The 5,778-nt window shown below is 41.5% G+C and overlaps 1 non-coding gene across 1 annotated transcript; it reads left to right on the top strand.

Annotated features, from left to right (window-relative positions):
- The first annotated feature begins 1,456 nt into the window (after positions 1 to 1,456).
- LOC131238462 (small nucleolar RNA R71) lies at positions 1,457 to 1,563 on the top strand. The gene has a single exon (XR_009167870.1). It is a non-coding gene; the product is annotated as a small nucleolar RNA R71 (small nucleolar RNA).
- The last annotated feature ends 4,215 nt before the right edge of the window (positions 1,564 to 5,778 follow it).

Below are 5,778 nucleotides of genomic sequence, written 5' to 3' on the forward strand. Positions count from 1 at the left end.
ACGTGGCAAGGAATGGGCGACCAAGAATGACGGGAATCTGAGTGCTCATGTTATTGATGGGTTCGGTGTCCAGGATGATAAAATCTATAGGGTAGTAAAATCTATCGACCTGGACTAACACATCCTCAATTATCCCTCTTGGTACACGAACAGAGCGATCAGCAAGTTGTAATGTGGTCAGGGTGGGTTTTATCTTACCCAAATCTAACTGTTTGTATACCGAGTAGGGAATCAGATTTACGCTCACTCCTAAGTCAAGAAGTGCATGATCAATTCGATGGTTCCCGATTACACATGATATGGTTGGGCTACCGGGATCCTTGAATTTCTGCGGCATGTCTTGCTTCAGGATGGCACTCACTTTCTCAGTCAAGAAGATTTTCTTTTGAATAATTTTCTGTCTTTTGGTCGTGCATAAGTCTTTCAGGAATTTGGCATATGAAGGTATCTGTTTCACGACATCAAGTAGAGGAATGTTGACTTTCACTTGTTTCAACACCTCTAGGATATCCTGAGAGTTAGAGGTTTTGGTGACACCAACCGTTGGGGGAATGGAGCAACTGGCTTCTCTAGAAGTTCCGGTTCTAATTTTTGTGGGGCATCACTGGATCCATCATTGTTGTCCTCTTCTAGTTCTTGAGGCTTTTCGGGCCTAACCGGAAGAGTTTTATCAATGATCTTTCCACTCCTAAGAGTGGTGATGGATTTAGCGTGCCCTATCTGATTTGAAGAGTTGGGATCACTAATTTCGTACTGCGGTTTAGGGTTGGGGAGAGGTTGTGCAGGAAGTATCCCCTTTTCTATAACCATCATACGAGAATCTATCTTTTGCATAAAATCTGTAATTCCCCGCATTGCCTGAGCCAGATCTTGTATAGAATTTTGAACCGGTTCCTCTTGAGGTTTCACTTGATTTGGATTTTGATTGAAGAAACCTGGAGGAGTAGCCGTTTGTTCGTTCCTCCAACTAAAGTTTGGATGATTTTTCCAGCTAGGATTGTATGTATTGGAGTTAGGTCCAGTAAAAGGTCTTTGATAGTTATTTACGGCATTGGCTTGTTCATTCAACACTCCTCGAAAGGCGGGTATTGTAGGACAATTTTCAGTTGTATGAATGTTGCAATCACAGATGCCGCAAACAATTTCATTAACCTTATCCTTCTTTCCTTCCATGGCCTCAACTTTCCTTATGAGCGTAGTCACTTTACACTTGAGATCATCCTCTTCTTTCAAGAGATATAATCCACCTTTCTCCTTTAATTGAGTCGGCCTAGACGTGGTGTTCACCATTGGGTAATAGTCCTATGATTGTGTTTTTTCAGCGAGACTATCGAGGTAATCCCATACCTCGTCAACATCTTTATTAATGAACTCTCCATTACACATTGTCTCGACCATTTGGCGCATGGAAGATGTCAGTCCATCATAGAAAAAATTTGTAATGCGCCACGTTTCAAATCCATGTTGTGGGCACGAACTGACCAAATCTTTGAACCTTTCCCAACATTGGAAGAATGTTTCATCTTCCTTTTGGGCAAAGTTCATGATTGCTTTTCTGAGGGTAATCGTTTTATGATGTGGGAAGAATTTTTTTATGAATTCCCTCTGCATGTCGTTCCATGTGCCAATGGATCTAGGATGCAGTGAATGTAACCACATCTTAGCTTTCTCTTTTAAGGAAAAAGGAAAGAGTTTCAGCTTGATTGTATCCTCAGATACATTAGAAAAACATAATGTAGCCATAATCTCATCGAACTCTTTCAAATGTAAATATAGACTTTCTGATTCAAGTCCATGGAATTTGGGAAGGAGTTGGATAACTCCTGGCTTGATGTCCATTTGTCCTGTATTTTCAGGGAAAATCATGCATGAGGGCATACTCACTCCCGCTGGTTGTAGATAATCTCGTAAAGTATGAGGCGGGGGTGCCTGTTGCACTTCATTCTCATCTTGGGTATCCTCCACCCTGGGTGGAAGTAGAGGAGGTTGGTCTTTAGCCATAACTTCAATTAACTTAGGGGATTTCGAGCGGTGTCTAGTCCTGCAATGGATAGTCAACCCCTCAACCAATCCTCCTTCAGTCAAGAGATGTCGAGTGTCATCACGGGCCCACTTGGGCATGAAACACTCATAGCCCTCAATCAAATTTAAAACCTAGTCCTAAGAAAGGAAAAGGAAATCTAAAAAGAAAGAGAGGGAGAGTTGGAAAGAAATTACCAAATTGGAGTCCTAAGTTAAGGACCTGCAAAATAAAAACAAAATAAGTTAGATTCTAAAAGAAGAGGAACAATCCTTTAAAATAAAGGTAGCAGTAAACTGATTTTTAAAAGAAAGTGGAAACTTCTAAAATAAATTAGGAAAGTCCTAAACTAGAAAGTAAATTACTAAAAGAGAATTGAAAAATAGGAAGTAGAGAAGGAGCTTACCGAGTTAGAAATTTCTATTTTAAAGGCCTACAAAATAGGAAGGTTAGTTTCTAAACAAAAATTCTAAAAATAACTTAGGAAACAAATTAGATTCTAAAAGAGTTAAAATTAGAAAGTAAAAAAAAAACAAAAGAGGAAAGTTTCTAAAAATAAACTAATTCCTAAAAATAGAAAAATACTAGGATTAAAAATTTTCAAAATTTAAACCCTAATTCTGAAAAGTAGAAAAAGTAGAGAGATTAGGAAGGAATTACCAATTGAGAAACTTATGTCAGGATCTTATAAAATAGGAAACAAGTTAGTTTTGAACTCAAATAAAAATAAAAACTAAGGTTAGTAAAATTCTAATCTTAAACTAATCCTAAAACCAATCAACTTCAGAGAATCGTAACCGTCAGTCTCCGGCAACGGCGCCAAAAACTTGTTCACTCTCCAAGTATAAGGTTGTGATGTAGTAATAAACTCGGTAAGACCGAGGTCGAATCCACAGGGACTGATACCTGTACGTTATCTGAAACCAAGTAGAACTAGAACTAGACTAAGATGTGATCTAAACCAAATAGAATTTAAGGAGTAATTGTGGAATAATTATCTAAAACTTTAAGGAATTCAGAGGAAGGAAACTAGGGATTCAGAGGATCCACTTGTAGAGATCAGGGAGATCTTATGCTTGCATCAAGGATTATGGAATTAAACTGAACTTCTTCTGATATAATTTTAAAGAGATGAAAGTTATATGAATTAGAATAGATTCCATCACCACACCATGCCCAGGAGACAAAGTTAATAAAGGAATTAAACTAATTACCAACCAATCAACATGCCATGAAGGTTAGGAAGGGTACTATCATCCAACCATGCCCAGGAGACGATGGTGAACAACAGGGCCTCCTGACGTCATAAACATTAAAAGAGGAAAAGAAATATTCAAAGCCATTGCAAATCCATTGTAATTTCAGTCACAACAGACCATTAAATACTAAGAAAATATTCTTTGAATTATCAACTTAAAAATCAAATTAAGTTCAGAAATTTTAAATTAAATGCATAGAATAAACTCTCCCATCTCACTACAGGCTTCACCTCTTAGCCCTAACTAAGAGGTTTAGCCACACATGAATGGGCTGAATAAAACAACAAAATAAAAAAATAACAAGAGAAAGAAAAGAACAAGGAAAGAGAGAAACCAGCTTCCTCCTTTTGCTCACGTCCTAAACCTTCCCTGTACTCCCACGGCCTCCACCTTGAATGCTCCAAGCCCTCCTCCTTTTTTCACATGCGCCCGGATCCCCCCTCAGTCAAATGGAGAGGTGTTATTTATAAAGAGAATTCGTGCACAAGTCATATTCCAACCAGGAGTTGGATTTCATTCCTGCGCATCTTGTTTTTACATAGGGACGATCGGATGCTGATTGTTGTCCACTGATTCACTTTTGATCCCATCTGTCAGCATGGGGACAGACAAAATCCCCTTACCTATCGTCTGGATGGTCCGGATCATGGTTTCAGATCGTAGAGGTGGTCCACAATAGTTCCCAGCGGAGGCCAGTGCGTGCGCGAAATGGACTGCGCAACTCTGTTCTGTGTAGTGAAAACGCGAAAACAGTTTACGTGTATTGGCTGTTATGGGGCCCAATAATCAAGCCTTCCTGATCCGATGTCCTGGCCGAGATTGGGACTTGCGTCCTGTGACTTTGGGTGGTGCTGATCGTCCGCCGATCGAGCTAAATCATCCGGCTTTCATGGACGTAGAAATTTGCGCCACTTCTTGCGCTGATACTTTGGGGGGGCAATGGTCGGATTTTCCAGATAAATCCACCCCGTTCATCAGTTTCTCCTCGAAAAACTGTTTGGAGATAGACAGTTTTGGATTTCCGATACTGTGGCCCACTGAGTCCGTGCTTCAGCCGTCCGACAAACGCTCTCTTCCTGTGTGTGCGTGAATTGTTGCAGATGGTCAACGTCTCTATGGTCGACGCCCCCCCTTGGATGCATTGGAAGGTTTGGATCATCGAATCAGATGATGAAGATGGCCCACTGAATTTGTTGGTGCGGACGCTGCGGAAACAGAGTTCCGTTTCTTGTTCTTTGAAAGAGCGGTCTGGTGTGCTGCGAACGCGCACACCCATATGCACGTTCGTACTGGTGTAGGGTCCACAGTGATGTTCATGGTAAATCCACTCCGTCCGTCCATTTTCTCATCTCATTTCAACGGTTGAAACCAAATTTGAAACATATCCGGATAGCAGGTGGGCCCCAGATCAGTAAATTGTGGGCTGATCTGTCCGTTGGGCCACTTCCAGAGGGATCCAATGGATGAAATTTTACGTGTACGGTTAATTCATGGTCCTCAGGCCACGTATGAAGTTTTGACTTGATCAGATGGTGGGAACCCTATGATCTTGTATTCTGGACGTCTTTTAGGCCTGTTTAAGATGAGTGGCTGGACTTTCTCTGATCTCTGACGTGTAAATCCTCGATCGTGGTCCCATGGGGCCCCGTCCAATGTCTTGGTGATGCCTGAGCTTTAAATCCATGCTTTTAGCATCCTTTCCAGTCCGTGCTCGTGAATACGCCCTGCAATCACAAACATGATTAAATCAGGCCGTTAAACAATACTATGTTTGTAAATCCTGACAATAACTGGGGTCTGATATGCAATATTCGACCCTCAACAGTGGTATAGGAAACCGATACTTGACTGTGATTTTGTTGATGATCCTACTATCAACACACATCCTCCATGTGTCATCCTTCTTAGGTGTAAGAAGGGCAGTCACGGCACACGGACTCATGCTCTCTCGAATGAAACCCTTCTTTAGGAGTTTATCAATCTGCCTCTTCAACTCAGTGTGCTCCTACACAGGCCTACACAGGCTAATGACTAGACCAATAAAAATTATTAACGAAACGATGCTCAAATGGAAATAAAAATCAACCACACATGCATAGCAAATAGTCCCTAATCTAAGGGATTCCCTAATCTCAATTTAAGGAACCCTAGGGTGAAAAAAATGGGCAAATAAATTATGGCTATTGTAAACTAAGGCTAGGGTTTAAGAAATAGGAATGAAAAGAAGAAAATCAGAGGAAAACCTGACCCGAAGAAAGCTCCTGCATGCAGATGGTGGCCCGGGGCTGGCGCACTTGCGCGGGTGGGCTGGCTGTACGTGTGATGGAAGCCCACCTCTCCAAAGTGATACCTAGGCCTTGGTCGGCCAGGGGAGACCTCCAATCCCTCCAAGTTTGATGACAATCCGACGTAAGGTCGAGGCGTAGTGCTCCGCCGAAGTTTCAGCCCTCCTACAGGTTCAGATTTTGGAAACTGACTGTAGGGGGATGAATAGCTGTA

Source organism: Magnolia sinica, chromosome 2 (assembly GCF_029962835.1).
Source record: "Magnolia sinica isolate HGM2019 chromosome 2, MsV1, whole genome shotgun sequence".
Lineage (NCBI taxonomy): Eukaryota > Viridiplantae > Streptophyta > Magnoliopsida > Magnoliales > Magnoliaceae > Magnolia > Magnolia sinica.